The sequence below is a fragment of the Columba livia genome, chromosome 2, assembly GCF_036013475.1.
Source record: "Columba livia isolate bColLiv1 breed racing homer chromosome 2, bColLiv1.pat.W.v2, whole genome shotgun sequence".
Classification (NCBI taxonomy): domain Eukaryota; kingdom Metazoa; phylum Chordata; class Aves; order Columbiformes; family Columbidae; genus Columba; species Columba livia.
Window position 1 is genome coordinate 2521739 of NC_088603.1, and position 17709 is coordinate 2539447.

Sequence of the window (17709 nt, forward strand, 5' to 3'; positions counted from 1 at the left end):
GGAGGGCCGTCTCAAGCTGGGTACCTGCAGAGATCCATCCAAGCATAGAAAAATATAAACTTTTATGTCTTTACAAACCATTCACCCCAAGATCCAGTCTAACAGCAAGATTTCACCACCAGGTCCTTTGCTCCCCATCAGACCCTTTTTCCTTGACTCCATATGGGCCTCTGTTTTGTTCAGTTGTAGACATTGGTTTTGGTCCATATCCTTGAAGGTGCCATTTTGTCTGGATAAACCCTTTCTTCTCAGTGAAGTGCAAAACAGGCTCCGCTTTGCAAATGTTTGTGATGTCTCCGTGTTAGCCTTGGATCATTGTTTTCACAGTCAGTTCTGTTTTTCCCAGCAAAATGCAAGCTAGACTTTATCTTGCAAGTGTTTAGTGTAGTCTGCAGTTGCTTTTGGTAACTACAAGCTTAAAATTTTAGGAAATCTACCAAGTAACATGAATCAAAGAATATATTAAAAACGGTACAATCTTATATCTCTAAATAATCCATTACATTTGGTGTGCATGCATTTAAGCTAAATGATCAGCATTAAACTTGAATTGGGCTCATCCGCTGACCTGTGAGTAGTAAAATCATTGCCATACAGCTCACTTATTTAGCAGGGAGAGCTCAAAGTGGGCTCATCCAGGCTGTCATAATTATAGAATGAAGTGGTTGACTCGTAGTCAAATTGCATACAGTAGGAAAAGTCTGCATGAGATTTCCTGTGCCCACAAGCCACCAGCATTCAGTTGCCATTCTGCTTCCCTGTGGGTCTCCTGGAAGGAGTTATTGGCCTGGTTGTGGCTCAGGTCTTTCCCTCCTCTGGAGCCCAGACCAAAGTGTTTCTGGTTTGTCTGGGAGGCAGTCAAGTGAGTCCACTACAGGTGTGTGTGTGAGGTGGACCTCGAGGACTCCTAGATGTGTTTCTCAGAGGCAGATGTATGGCTGATGCAAACTGGCACATCTCCCTTGCAGTTATCCCCTCGGTGCGCTGGCACTTTGAGAGACTGGGGATCTCCTTCCCCTCCCAGCACACAAGAGAATAAGGCAGAAAGAGCAGGAATTTAGTTACCCTATATATTCTTATCAATGACTTTACTGTTTGGGTATGAGAACATGCAGAGGTGGAATGGAGATATCGTTTATACACGGTTCCTAAAACTCATCTGTCTTTTCACATTTATCCCCAAATGCTCTTTTTCCATGTTTAAACCCAAACAAGGCAGATTTTGCCTCAAAAATTGGCAGTGGTTCAGCAGTCACTTCTGTTTAGAATGAAGTGCTTTACATCCTGCAAACAGCTTGTGTTACAAAGTCCATATGTCTCAAATTCTCAGTTCAGATACTCTATTCGACTTTCTCATCACCTTGCTCTGCAAAACAACTCTGTGTCTCAGAAGCAGCTCAGTTTGTTCAGTATTGGAGCAGTACAGTGTTAACAATTGGGGTTAGTAATCACAAATATTTCTCTTTTAAGGCAGAAAGAACTGAACTGCTATTTGTAATTACAGCCATAATGAAGGTGCATGATGTTTATGATATCTATATGATGTTTATATTCAACATACAATGCAGATACATTTGAAATAGTCATATTAAATGGGGAAATAATCAATAGGCAGAGAGTTTAAGGGTCACTTTGTTTTTTCCAAATAGAGTAAATCTGATACTTTGTACCTTACCTTTCTCTGTGGATTATGAAGTATATCAAAAGTGTCTAGTTCAGTTTTAGTTATCTACATTGTAGCCAACTGAGCTTGCAATGCATCCCAGCCTTGTGCCCAGCCCTTACAGTCAATTCTCACTCCCTTATCCTGGGGGAGTTGATTTTCTGCAATATAATCCAAGGAAAAAAAAAAAAAAAAGTTAGTACTTCATATTCCTCTTTAAATCTTTCCATGATCTTCATGGGCGTGGTGACCCAATGATTTTAGCTGTTAGCTGCATATCTCAACTGATAAACAAATTAAATTTATACAAAATCTAGTGGGTTTCCAAATGTAAACCATTCCTTTCTGGGGAAAATGACAAATATGAAGAGAAGAAAAACTAGAAATATTCCCCAGTCAAGATATTGGTAAAGAATAAGCCTTTTTACATGCCTCAATTTTTATGATACATTCATTGTGCTTGTGCCTTTGCCAACTCAAATGGACAGAGCTAGGCAACATTTCAATGGTTTTTCAAAGCTGGATTTAAGTCATGTTTTGTTAAACTCCTTTAACAAGTTTTGACCTTCCCAAGAACATCTTGGATATCAGTCTATGGCTTATAATTTCAAGGTGGCATCAGGAAAAGAACCCAGATCCTATTGTTTACAAACTGCTTCAGCTTAAGCTAGGAATGGTCTTCATTAGATGACTTCAAGAACAGTTTTGTGACATATTTTCAGACCAGGTTTACTCAGTATACTAGAAATAGAACTTACATACAAAACTAATGGCCAATGAATGAAAACATCATTATAGTGGAAGTATTTCAGATTCTGTCTGTCTGATTCAAGAAAAGGCTCTGTCCTGAATGGACTTACAGGCCTAACAAATCACAGAAGTACTCCCACTGAGCAGGTCATATTTGACTATACTGTGAATTCAGATCTTCTTCCTAGGTCCTACCAAAATGCTGCCTTCAGATGACCCACATGTATATGAAGCCCCATGTGTTCAAGCAAGGAAACCAGTGTTGTCTGACATGACTTGTATTGCAGGACTCTTTTGCTTGTGAGTGTCTACAGATGCTGGAGTATATGGGTGACAGCAGCTTCCTGCATCACTTGCTTTTTGAAAGGACTTCAGGTTTGGAGTCTCATTGACTTAATAAGAAATTATTATTCGATGAAAGACAGGAGTCAGGCTTGAGCTTTCTTTGGGAAATCATTTGTGTCAGCACCATGTAGACACCAGCCCCAAAGTGTGGAAAAGTGCCAGGAGAAAAGCAGTCTCAGTGAACATGTGTAGGCCAGAGAAATTAATTTTATTAGGTAAGTAGATAGCCAAGCTCCCCAGGAGCTATCTCAGAGGCATTTCCTTCAATTGTTTAGTCCTTTACTTTTAGCATCACACATTCTCCCTTCCCCTCCTACTCGAGTGTATGCTGGGAACCATCCAAAGTCTGGAGGCTTTTGTCATGGAAGTGGCACATAAAAGGCAGTGTGCCACAGTATCTCCTGCATGTCAACAGGTCTCTTTCAAATACTTTGTAAACAGCTTGACTTGGTGGCTTCCAGGTCAGGGAGGTTTTTCTGTTGTATTTCCAAGTATTTGGTATCTTGTCCATTTCCTTTTCCATGTCTCATGATGTTTTGTAGCATTTTGACATTTATTAGCCATGTGAAACACATTTTGGAGGAATCTTTTAATCAGTTCTGACCTCTTCTCCTTCCTTTCTGGGGGAACATATGTAGTGCTCTTCACTGTTGTCCATAGTCATGCTAGACTCCTGCCTAGGTTCTACTCATTGCTCAGCTCTGTTTCTGATGAGAAGAGGACCACCTCCTTATTTGTAAAAAAATCTCAGCCAAGAATCAGGGCACTATAGGACACATGGTAAGAGTCCATGTGCTGTAAAACTCACTATTCAGACAGTCTAAGGATGTATTTTCAGAGTTATTGAGTGAAGTTAAGATGAAAATTGTTAAATGGTGATATCCCAAAGCTTAATAACTGCCACAATCATAGAAACAGACTTTATGTGTGCTCTTACCCTCTCTGGTGATGGTTTATGCTAAATACATCAAACTTGACACCACCTTTGGACTGAAAATGCAGTGCTGGGCTGTTGCTGTGACTCACCTGATGGAAATAAACTTATTTAGTAGAATTCACTAGTTGATTTGATCCTCTAGCCATTTTCAAAATGTGGGGTTCGTTTCCTCAACTTCCACCTGCCAAAAGTTAAAGCTGTATCTAAATTGTCTGTTGTCACTTATGACAAAGCTCTATTTGTCTGAAATGCTTTAGATATCCATTTAAGAGCAAGACAAATTATGCCCTCTTTGTCTTGCTTGATGATGACCAGCATGGATGAAGGCATCAGGGAGCAGCAAAGCAGAGTTTCTCCATTAGGGCAGAATAAGCCAGGCTGGTATCTGCTCTTAATGAAATTAAGCAGAGCTCCTGGACCAGTGAGCAGAGGAGGGAGGCTCCAAGTAAGTCTGGTTCATGGAATTCAGGCCTGTTAGTGTACAGGGCCCTGGCAGAGATGGAAATCTTAGATACGCAAGTTCCTCTGACCTGTAAGATTTGTCATGCTGGAAAATGCTAGTAAAGCTGAAACTAGAACCTATATCTGCAGTTTATTGTGAAATCTTAGCTCTCAGCTGCCAAGCATATCTGTTGAATGGCTCCTACAAAGGTTCTTCGGTTTCCATTTCAATCCAAAAATTTAGTGGTCACTATATTTATTTGTTATGTGGAAAAATGACACCACTCTAGTGGATATCATTAAATAAAAAATGGTCTGGGAACAGAGTTTCCTTTTCACTCAGTTAAAACTATTTAGATGTGCTATGCACAAACCCACCAGTGAAATCCTAGGAGAGCTACAGTACAATGTTATATTGCCTACTCAGGCTGAGTCACAATTATTACTGCATTTTTGCTTTCCAAGATATTGTCCATTGTCAAGAAAAAATGTTGATAAATCAAGATATTTTAAGGTAGAGCTTAGTGTGTTTAGTTTCTCAGGAGAAAATAAAGGGATAACAGGGTTACAGTTTTTAAGTGTGTGCAAATAACTGCAAGTAAGTCAGTCAGTCAGACTGGACGGTTTGCATATGTAAAAGATATAAGCTACCATGGTCAGTGCAGTTGATGAAATAAGAGTGAAGTTCACTTCTTCCTAACACAAATATCTAAATCAGGTCAGACAAATGTCTACCTAAACCAGCCCCCTCGATAGGGGAATTAAAGCCTGGGCTGGAGTGTTGCTGAAGGTAGAGGTTACAGTCCTACACTGATAATGATGCTTGGTGAAATAGTTGCTATTTTTGACAGATATTCTTACTATTAGCCTCACATAGACTTTTACAAAAATGACACTGTTACTGAAATATAAATCAAGGAGTAAAGTTAGTGTAATTCATTAATTAAAGGAACGAAGTACTTATACAAGGCCAAAACTTGCTGGGAGATGCCATCCCTTTCAGACTTTCCACCTTCTTGGCTTGCAAAACAAAGTAAGTAATATACTCAAAATATCATAAAATTCAACAAACTATATCCTTTCAATACCTAAAATTATGGATTTATGTATTCATTGACAGCAGTTAAGACCCATCTACCTCACAATACCCATTTCCATTAGCTGAATTAATTTAGGTCACTCTAAACTTAAAAACCATCAAAATTCCCCTTGTCAAAATAACCTTGGATCAGAAATTACTTAGGAAGTTTTTCTCATTACACAGTGCCAGAACATCCTCAGTACCCCATCTCAACACATGCCAGACCAACAAATTAGCACATACGATAGCTTTCCTGCCTTGTTACCCAATTAACGAAAACCAGATGCCTTCTCCTGTGTCAAATGCAAATTGTTTCCCACATCCCATTATGCCAACAAGCATCACTTCCAAGCCTCTGGGCTCCCAGGGGTCCAATTCCTTCCTTTTGTACTGATACAGTTGCCGAAAACTTCGAAGGAGTTCAGCAGAGAAGTTACTTGACAATCTGGTCCTGAACAAGATGGTGATGTTGACCCTGACTGTCACGGTGAAGAGACCCACCATGCCATGGTGACATTATCTTCCTTACCAATCAGGGAGCTTTGCCAAACCTCAGTTTCAAGGCACAAAAATCCAAGGAAAAAAAAAAATAAGGAAAACCCCAGATGCCTTGGCTATGCTTTAGAACCTGACTCACTCATTTGGTGAGTTCTTCCTTTAAAATCTGATTCTTGCGAAGACTTTTTATCCAGTTGCTTTCAGAAGAAGGCTTTAGGTTTTTGTCCAGCTTTTTTTTGTTTGTTTGTTTGTTATTTTCCTTTCTTTTTTGTTTTTGATTTTGGTTTTCATTTTTGACAGAGAGTATCAGGGCTTATTGTTTCTATCCAAATCAGTTTTATATGAGAATCATTTTACACATAAAAAATACTTTAAAAATAAAAACCACACTCCTTTAAACCACCATAGAGATTATATTTTTAATGCAAATTTTTAGCTTAGTAAGTCCTCTAAAAGTGGTTTTTTAGGTGGAGAGGATAACTACACACAACTGATCTCTGCTTCAGGCATTTAGGTCTCTTAGAGAACTCAGAACTAAGCCTTAATTCAACTGACACGTACATTAGACACACCTAGAATTTATACATACGCTCAGAATCCCTCTGTCCCAAACCTAATAATTTAAGACATCGTCTGCCATACTTTTAACAATCTGTATTTTAAATGTGTCTTTAGGGAAGACCGATAATGGCCACATGTATTCATTTTCCAAACACTTCCCTTACACAACTTCCAGGTAAAATGCTAAGTTAATACTAGTTGTATTTAGGAAGTAGTTAGCAGGAGCCAGAAATTTCAATGAAGTGAAAAAGAAGTTACTATTTTCAAGGGTTGGATGTATTTGAGACTGTAGATATGCATTTTTAGTTAAAAGACACCTTTGAGATATATTGGTCTAAAAAGAAAAAATAACAATACCATGAGAGTCAGCAAAAAAATAAAATGAAGGCAGATCCACAACCTGGAAGTCATTTCAAAGAATCATAGAAAAGAAGAACTGGAAAAAAAAATCAAGAAGTCATCTAGTTTAAGTCTGGATTAAACATTCCTAATGTGGTAGTTTGTATTGGTTTGGTTTGTTTGGTTAAGGCTTTAATTTTGGTTTTGGTTTGTTTGGTTGGTTTGTGGGTTTTGTTTGTTTTGTTTAATTTTGGTTTGTTTATTTGTTTATTTTTTCTGCAACTGCTAATAGTAAATACTCTTTCCCAATGTCAATCAAGTCCAACTCTTCTCTTGATCTACCGTTAACTTTGTATCTTACCTGAGTTTTCAGAGACTCATTCTACCCTGTGACCAATCCTGTCCTTACTAAACAGATAATTTTTTCCCTTTCCTTTCCATAGGAGCAATTGCCATCATTGCAGACTGTTGTCATTATTCTTCTCTCCTAGACTTTTCCTTTAGGTCATGTTAACTGGACTATTAGCTTTTCAAGATGACAGTAGACAAATAGGTATAGTGCTCAATGATCAACAGTGTCTTGAGGACTACTCAAGCTGCTGAGCTTTATTTCCTTCTTCCACATATACATTATTTGTTGCTGTTCCCATATAGTATCTAAAATCAAAGAATAATATATCCATAGTAAACTGGTTTTAAAACTCTCTTTGGGAACAAGGTAGGACTGTTTGGATGAAGTTACAGGGTATCTGCTAGATGAGCTAATAGAAATGTCTGAGAACTAGATGTCTCAGTATGAGCTGGACATCCATGGCTCTTTTTAGTCACCTGAGAGGAAAAGGAACTCACAGTGACACGTAAGACTTGTTTTAGGTGTCTACTTCAGGATGATAATAATTGCCCTCCAGATTTTCATTTAGGAACATCAAAAGCCCATCTTATATATCTAATAATTCCTCAACTGGTATTCTTTCATTTTCTCGTTTATCTTATTTGTTGGAATTAAGGTTTGGGGCTACAGTTTTCTGTTATTTTAGCAGAAAATAGTCCTGATTTTGCTTGATACTGTGCCAATGTTAGTCAATGGCAGCTCAGATTAATAGTTACAGATAGTGTAATTAATTTTATAAACATGTCAATGGTGGATGTCTAGAGGATGAGACTGGACTCCTTTCAGTGGTGCCCAATGACAGGATGAGGGGCAACAGGCACAGGCTAAAGCATAGAAGGTTCCATTAGAATATAAGGAGAAACTTCTTTCCTTTGAGGTGCCAGAGCCTGGAACAGGCTGCCCAGAGAGGTTGTGGAGCCTCCTTCTCTGGAGACATTTGAACCCACCTGGACACATTCCAATGCAATCTACTCCAGGTGAGCCTGCTTTAGCAGGTGGGTTGGACTGGATGATCTCCAGAGGTCCCTTCCAACCCCAACCATTCTGTGATTCTGTAATTTTGGAGGTTGGTTTTAATTACAGTTCCAGTGTACACTGGCTAAGAACTCCTCTTTAGTTAATGTTATTAGCGCTGCTGTTGATTTGAAGTAATAGATGAACACAGCACTGCAAACTGCAAGGTTAGGGCTCAAGCTGTGAGGCTTCTTCTCAGCTTGGCTATGAGCCTTGGAGGTGGAGTGGGTTATTCTGTGTTTCTCTATCAATAATGTCATTTTACCAGTGATAATATACAGAGACATCCTTCCTAACGTCAAGAATGTAACAGATTAAGAAGCCTAATTCAGTGCAAATTTCGACTTCTATCATCCTTCAGGTACTCTAATGTATCCCACTTAGCTCCCTGGTCCAGAAGGTCACAAACCTCCTATAGATCCTGTGTCTCCTCTGCCAGCCATGTCTGGGTGCCACAAACACAACAGAGTATCTCAATTTTCAGTGTACCTGACATTTATGACTGAATCCCACCTAATATGTCTTAAAATGCAAGCTGAATTATACCCTGTCAAAAATATCAGTGCCTATGTATAACCTGAGTTTCTAGCTCCCAATACACCTGATGGAGACCTAATCAGATGGTGGAGTTTAGAGGGTGATTTATCTTACCCTACAGCAGACAGCCGCTGGCTTAGCTGTATCTCTGTGGGCTTCATTAATGTACTGGCTGGTTTCCAAAAAAATCCTTTCTGAAGGGACTGGTTTTATCTTATGCAGTATTAAGCATCTCCAGTATGGCTGTCTACATAGAAGCTAAATGCCCTATCATCCTTTATAGTTAAAAGAAATAAATAGACAGTGTTAGAACACAAATTGAACTTCTTCATTTTATACTTCTAATCCGGGGTGAAGAGTCATTGTTGACACGCTGACTCTAATGGAACACCCAGTGACTGGCTCATATAGACACATCTGCACTAAAGTATAGATTTATGGAGGGAGGGGAGATGTCTGCAGTTCTGGATGCTGTTGGGTGGAGACAGTTTGTGCTGATGTCAGGAAGCAGCTGATGTTTAACACTTCATTTCCTAACCACAAAACTGGTGTGTAGTACATTTTACCCTGGAAGATCCCATGTCACCCCACGTTCCCTCCCGCATGGTGTAGACTTTTGTAACCTACTACATGAGTTGTCCTTGTGCAAGATATTCATGTGGTGGAATAGCACTGCTCTCTAAGAAAATCTTTGGCTGGTAATGTTGAAAGAAATTTGGGTTTTGCAATGGTGCTGAAAGGCTGCCAAAAGGATTATTTGAGTGTAGAGAAATTTTTCTTTGTTTGTTGGTTCTTCTTTGTTTGCCTAAGGTGGTTGTTTTTGGAAATGTAGGCTTTGAGAAAAAAACTGCTTGGAATTCAGTTGTAAACAGGAAAACTGGAGTAGGGAAAGTGAGAAGTTGTTCACATGGATGTTAAAAGTGCTGCGATCGGAGACCATACCTGGGGGATTAAAAATGACCACAAATCATGGACTCAGTTCAGCTTGGGAGGAAAACACTCCCTTCAGAGCCTGAAAACACAACCTGAAACTCAAGAGTGCTCCAGAGTGTTGGTCGAAAACCTGTCTCAGAGGAGCAGGATGGCGAAGGGATGGTGCAATGTGTCAGGAATTGGGAATCCAGGTCTGTACTCCCTGTGTGACTGGCCAGCAGCAGCCTAGAAGCCACGAACAGATGTGTGTACTCTAGTTTTCCTTTTTGGAAGGCAAGGATAATATAACAATGTCCTATCTAAAAGAGATGGAAATTTCAGCAAGCTTCTATTATTAAACTCTGTAGCTTTGAGTGCCTCTGCCCCATCCTGAGAACCTCTTGCAGATTTGACCCACAACTGATGCTTCTCTTCATGGTGCCAACAACATAAAAGTTTCAGAGTGGTCAAGGAGATATTGATATAACAGTCTTATGCCAGATGTGAAGGGGAAAGAGGTCTGCCATGAAGCATGCATGGAGTCCACAGAGGTGGACTGTGCGCAACTGGGCTCCGTCTGTTACATCTGTAGGACAATTCCAAGATCTATCTCCCAGGTTTTAAGCTGTATGCTGGGGGTAGCTGTTTGGCCTGGGTAAGGTTGTCCAGCTACCTAAATGTAGATCTCTGTGACAGAGGAACGGACAGTGGGTTAGGCTGGCTGCTGGGAACTCTCTAAGAACTTACCTACAAGGTTTGCTTTTGACTTCAGCATCACCCACAGCACCCACTGACATCTCCATTAGTTCTTCTTGTTTGATTCACAAGCACCTCGGAAGAAGGGGGGGAGTACAGGTTCATTTCAGTGTATAAGAGTACAGTGTCCTGCTTAAGACTGAAAGCACAAGGGTTTAATCTCGACTTATGCTCCAGTGTGATAGAGATAAATGGGTAGGATGCAGTTCTTTTTTAAGAAGCACACTTGAAGTTTGCAAGTTTGCCTGACCTACTGCAGGTAATGAAAAGAGCTAATGGGGAAGCTGATGCTGCTGATCCTCTCTTCCTCTGCTTTTTGAGCTCAGTGCAAGCAGATGAGCAAAGCAGAAATGAAAATGATAAATGATCAGGCACTGGTGCATGGTGAGACCTTGAACTGCAAAGGAAGACGACATCAGGCTCCCTTCATCCGGAAAGATATTTATCTTCTGCTTGCTCCTCCAGCCTGCTTTCACTGCAGTTGGAAGCTGAAGATGATGAATATGCAGGAGGAGAAACTGTCGTGCTGAACAGATTCCCACAATGCGTGACAGGATTTTGCCTGTGAGAAGAACAGAGGGCTGAATCAGTGGCAAGAGATAAACTTGTCAACTTTGCTGCTGATATGCAAGAAGGTCACCTCACTCAAGGGAAGTTTAAATAAACAAGTGGTGTCCAGGGCTACAGCAAGAACAACAGTTACTCATAGACTGTTATTCCAAAAAGAACATCGTAAAAGCAGGTTCAGCTAAGCCAGAGTCACCAGAGGGCAAAAAATAAGAGCTTCCTTCAGATGTGTGAAGTTTCACAGGTTTTGTATGAGACTTTCCATAATTGTCCTCTGTATCTCGTGCAATTAAAGGTTAGCCCCACTTCTGGTGCAAGCCCTGATGTACACAGTCACCCCTAACCTTGACCCACAGAACTACCATGTCTAGTACACTGACTTTGGAAGCTGGGGAAGGGTGAAAGCACTATGCTCTAATAATTAGAAGTGGGAAGAGGTCCTTGGGAGAGCTCCATGAGTTGACACACTCTCCAGCCTTCTAACTGTGCTGCAGCCCTATTGGGTGAGCCGATGTGAGCCCTCCCCCATCACATCACCCAAAATACAACTTTCCAGGCATTTTTCCATACCCTAGGAAAGGATAAGACTGTGCCTGGTGAGTCTTCTACTATCACCCCAGCACAAAAGCACAAGGACACAGTGTCGCTGAGCAATGCGCCTTGAGGAAAGTCTACTGAGTTATGTCAAGTGAGGCTAGGACAGCTGACATGGATGGTAAAGAGATATGAACTCACCCTGGAATTGGGAAAAGAACATTCTAAAAAACTCTTAGGTTCATGAGGCTATTCTTTTTTTTTTAGTTGCTTGGGAATGGTGACTCTCAAAGTGGTATATTTGAAAACTCCATCTAAGGACATAAACTTAACCATAACTGAGAATGTCCCTTCATACAAAAACATGTCCTAGGTAGACTGTGGGAAGTTATTGTGACATAGGGACCACTTGTAGGAGGTAGCTGACATGCGGCTACCCTGTTTTGGGAGACATATTTTACCATACCAGGTGATTTGTGGGCCAAAGCATTTGCCTGGATCTGTGGCAGAGGAAAGTTCTCAGAGCTCTTAATTCAGTGTAAGTACAGTGTAACAGACCTTGAGTATGGCAGAGAAACTGGGGGGTATTGGTTTTAAGAAGGCTCTAGATGGTGTTTCACATGTCATACAAGCAAGAGAGGAAAATAGAGACAAGATAAAACTATGAAGCAGGACCAGAGATAAAATTGTACTTGAAGGTAGTTACTAAAACTTTGCTGTTGAAACAGAAAGATGCATCAAGCTGGAAAACGCTGGCATCTGTGTTGGCCTTAGTGGTATTCACACTTTCATTCAGGACATGGATAGTGGAAGAGGGAAGGATCTTATTATATTTGTGGATGACATGAAGCTGCTCTGGACTGCAAGCTATGTTCCAAAACAGGATTAAAATTCAAATTACCATGGTACATTGGAGAATGGCCTGTAGGGAAAAGAAAAAAAAAAAAAAAATAGAATAAAATATCCAGTGAGCTGTAATTCAGGGGAACTTTTTTGGTTGGTTGGTTGGTTTTTGTTTGTTTGTTTCCTTTTCAATTCTATTTGAAGCAAAACAAAAAACTCTTGCAAAATACAGAAATTTAAAGGCAGGTGGCAGGTTCAAAACAAACCTACCTGAGTATAAATACTAGTTCACTATACAGGTAATGAAATTGTGGAACTCCCTGACACTGGGTATTTTAGACACAGAAAGTTTTAATGAGTTCATGGGGTAGCTAAGCAAACCACTGGAAGAGAAAACCATTAAAAGGTACAAAATGCACAGAAATCGTGTCCAACTTAGGAAGTCCCAAAGGCAGAAATTGTTATAGACTGTGAGAGCATTTGATGGAAGTATTGCTGTACACTCACTGCATTCTTACACTCATTTGGTATTTGCAACTTTATGAAATAGGATATTGCGTTAGGTGGATGTTTGGTTTGACCCATTTGGCTATTTTTATGTCATAAACCCTAACAGGTTTTGGGTCTTGGAGCAAGATCTTCAGCCTGTCAGTTAATTTAGTCTAGCTCACCTGCAGCTCACAGCATCCAGCAGGAGATAGATCCATTTAGAAGCTGACAAGTTTCAAACAGGAATTTTTTAGCAGCTATGAACTCAAATGGTAGGAGAATCTCAGGCAGATGATTTTAACCATGATTGGACAAAATATTAATTAAGAACCTGGAGTTCACCTGCCTGTATCTGTTTCTCTTTCTTTTCCTCTGGAAGATCATCACCTTTTCTCAACCTAGGACATTTGACTGGTAGGTTTGGTGTAGTCCTTATTTGGGTGTATTAGGAACAGAGGTTTACATGTGCTTCCACATGCAGCTGTGGAAAAATAGCACATAAACCCCTACAATGTATACTTGCCATCCTACAGCTCAAGTTCTTTTCAATAAAATGTCATCCAAATATTGAGAAAACTCAAAACTGAGTGAAATCCTCTGAAAAATTCTGCCACCACTGTCCATCAGATGTTTTTTGCCTTATAGAGAGAGAACAAAATACATTGGTCATAGTTCCTTTTGCTAGTTTAAATCCTGGAAGTTAATGCACTAAACCAAGGACTGGACAACCACTTCTACCGTCTTCGCTGTGGTGATGGGAAGGACTGTGCAGATACCATAAACCAACACAGGAAGATTAATCAGATAAACACTGATTGTGTCCTCTTGGGATGGAAATCATATTCTGTTTCTCATAAAAAGACTACACTTTTGCCAAGAAGGGTTGAACCAGATGATCCTTGTAGTCCCTTCCAACCTGGTATACTATGATTCTATGGTTCTTTCTCCATGAGTACAGCAGCCAGTGATGAACTCTCCTTCCAAAGACGAAGTCAAATAACCTGTCCAAAGTTACATGGTGGCAGTGCCAAGAGTGGCACCTGGCTCTCATAGAGAGGTTAGTTTATGCAGCTACAGATCCACCAGTAAAAAATTACCCTTCTCCAATTCCCACCACTCTTCTCATGTACTTTTTTCCTCACTCTGTCCCTTTTGTCATTTCTTTCCCTCTTCCAAGAAGTGGATGGGCATTGTTTCAAGAGGAATTACTTTGGAAAGTCAAAACAAAAGGCAAGCGAGCCTGCTTGCACACACTTTAACAGAAAGCAGAGGCTGGTCTTTCAGCAAGCCTTCCACTGGCTTTGCTTTCAGGATTAGCTTTGGCAGCTGCAATGCTTTTGTTCATAAATCAGGGAGGGAGCTGTGGCAGACCGAGGCTGGCCACGTGTCCCCAGCCATCAGCTGAATGCAGTAAGCACCACTGGGAACACAAATCCTGACCTTCAGATAGCATTGATAGCTATTCAGGGAGGAAAAAGAAAAAAGGAAGAAGGGCGATGTATCAGGAGAAAAAAAATTCTTAGCACTCCTTCTGAAATCAATCGCTCACCACCAATTAATGTTGGTTGGGGAACTGACTGTCTGACCATGCCAAACACATCTTCCCTATTATGTCTGTTTTGAGGCTCAGATGTAGACCTTGCAGTTCCTCCAGGAGAATGGGAAACAAACTGTCTACCCTCCTACCCTTAGAGGCAGGCTGAGCTTTTCGGTGGTGTTAATCTCAGCTGGCAACGAATCTGTCAGTAGCGCACAACTTACCAGCAGTGTAAAATAAAGACAGTGTGAGCCAGGAGGGCTGAGAAGAGCGGGGACTTCAGCCTTCTGGGTTTGGTTTTCTTTCTCTTCTTGCTTTTTAGGCAGTTGGTTTTGGTGAGAAAGCGTTCATGTGTCTTAGCACACTAGGACATCTTTGTAATAAGTGCTATAATAGATAATAATTACAGTGCAAGCGTTAGCACGCAAAGTCTTTGTTAAAGGAATTCCACTAAGGCCTCTGAAATGAATCAAAGATGAACTGAGCTTTCAGCACCTAAAAGAAGAGCTTTCTCATGATGTGAGCTGGCCATGACTTTCTGCATCTCTTACTTCTTTTTTTGTCTGTACAGCTGTAGAACAGCTGCCTTATTGCTCCCTGGACTTGGCTATATATTTGAAGTGGTTAAAGAGAACGTTTTCATTTTCTTCTAAATATTCTGGGGATGAAAGGATATGACTAAATGCCATAAATATAAGTAATAAATATTACTTGCTGCATAGCTGTGATATCATGATTATTTTTATGTGGGAGAAGGCGGAGAGAGATAAACCTCCCCCATCCAAACCAGATTTTCTATTATATCTAGTAGTATGTGAGAAATCAAAAAGCACTTTTCTCAAATTTTGGAGCTGGAGGCCAAAACCAAGGCATCATGCTGTTTGCCCAGTAGAAGGAGCTCTAGACTATCAGAAGGGCACCTGCTGTTCTAGCAGCACTGAATGAGCTACTCCATCAGATTCTGGCATTTCTGTTTTCTGATCCCTGCCCAGAGCAGAAGCAGCCTTGAGAACCAATGGCTGCTGCTATCAAAGAGGGCATGTGTTCCCCTGGAAAATGTAGGTGATTTGTGTGGGTGCTCAGGCCATCATATCCTGTTATATGTGGATAGGAAGAAAGAAGGGTCTGGAGAGCAAGTGTGATGGGAGTGGCTGAGGGACCTCGGGGGTTCAGCCTGGACAACAGGAGGCTGACGGGAGACCTTCTCACTCTCTGCAACTGCCTGAAAAGAGGTTGGAGCATGGAGGGGTTGGGCTCTGCTCCCAAGGAACAAGCAATAGGACAAGAGGAAATGGCCTCAAGTTGCACCAGGGGAGGTTGAGGTTGGATCTGGGGAACAATTTCTTCCCCAAAGGGCTGTTGGGCATTGGAACAGTTTGTCCAGGGCAGTGGCGGAGTCACCATCCCTGTTGGGGTTTAAAAGTCATGTAGATTAAGTTCTTAAGGACATAGTTTAGTGATAGTGTTAAGTTTATGGTCGGACTCAATGATCTTGAGGGTGATTCAAATTAAAATGATTCTATGATAAAAATAAAAGAGCAAAGGTAGATTGAGACTAGCATCTTCTAAGGATGTGAAATGGGCTGCATCCCTAACAAATATCTCGGTTTCATAGCTTAAAGTGCATAGGGTGTCATGCAGACCTTCAAGTCAAAGTCTTGAGGCCTGTTCTACCAGGCACTGAAGAACACTTCATGCATTTTCCCCCATCCTAAAAGCAAGAAGTGCTGCCAACATCCCAGGCCTGCAACAGCTAAATTCCAGTGTGGTGTGTCCAGAGGAGAGAGCAGAAGAGACTGAAAGCATTGTCTGTGTCTGTGGGTCCTGTTGTAAGCAGCAGTTCATTAGCTAGAAGGTCCAAGGTAAACTCAGGAGATTCACACTACGGAGAACCACTGCTAAAGGTGACTGAGGACCTGCAAAAGTATTTCACTGATGTGAAATAGGAGATGCTACACAATTTCTGTGAGTGTGAGAAAAATGATGTGAGAGAAACCACGAGAAAAACCACAGGTTGCAAATTTCTGCCCATAATCAACTCGGTGCAAAAATCCCATTTCCTTTGCAGTGAATTTCACATGTTCAGGTGTTGTGTAGTGTATTTGTTATTCCATAATCACTATGCAGTTCGGCTAGACTGAGAGAAGAACAAGCTTATTGTTTTGTGTTATCTAAAATGATCTAAGAAATCATATTTGCTGCTGGAGACTATTGGGTGACTTAGGAATGTATAATGGGCTTTAAATGATTTTCTCTCTTTTTTCACTCTTTTCTAAACAGCTTAAATGGGAAGAATTATCTGAGAAGACAAATAAATGACCATTTTCATCCCTCTTGCAAATTAGATAAAATATTGAAAATATGCATCCCATTTATTTAATTGGAAAAATTGTTATTATAATTTTCAGCTTAATCTTAGCACATAATGTTATAATGAAATCCTGGAATTTTTGTAAAAATCATGACGACATTAAAGCAAAATTCACAAATTATGAAAAAAAAAGGAGGACAGTGAACCATGAAAAGATGAATAATTTTAAGATTTAATTTTTCAATTCCCTCTTAAAGCAGTATTTCTGTTTGTGACCAGCTGTCATGATTCTTTCTATTCATACAGTCATAGACCTTCTGAGCATCCTGCCAGTCTAGAGTTTTATTACTCTAGATGTTCTATTAGCATCATTAAAATAATTATTTTTTCCCCAAATACCATTTTGTCTGTGCAAAATGACCTAGATGTTAATTGTATTATTTCATGTATGCAGGATGTATAGAGGAGAAAGCTCTGTTTCTCTGGAGTGATAAGAGACATAGAGATAATAAAATAATAAAATCATTGAAAATAATAATATTCCCCATCTCCATAGTTGTCTACAGGAAAAAATTTCCTATTCTTTTTGCTACCACACAGTGGAAAGACACTTGTATAAATGGAGCAAAAGAGTCAGAAATTGTTCTTTCTAAGATGCTATTCTGGCTTCCTTTATACAAATATTTTGACTTGGTGTAGGGGTGGGTTGCAAATCTGCCTTTACAAGAGCTTAGTTGCTCCAACTTCAGTTTTATGATGCTGAAGTAGAAGCTGGAAAAGTACAACATGGCCAAAACTTGTTCCTCTAGATTGGTCATTACAATGCTGTAAGAATTAAAATCCCCCGAGGAGCAAATACTTCATCTGTGATGTATGCCAGGGAGAAATTTCAGGAGCCCTCTGTGACTTGAACTTAAGTAAATTAAATTCGTTGGGTACTGTTGCCCCTAGAAGACAGTAAGCTGTTGGGGTTTTTTTTAAGCTTAGTGTGGTAGTAAGGAGAGGGAATCATTTCATCTCTCCCTAAAATGTGGCCACTTTTACAGTGGAAGTTTTCATACCTGATAGCAGTGTTACAAAACTTCTAATCTAGGAATGAAAGATATGACCATACCCGGTGGCTAGAAGAGCATTTGAAAAGTTTGTGTAGTCTCACTTTGCCAAAATCTGAGGGGAAAAATGGTGAAATCAGAAAAAAATTGA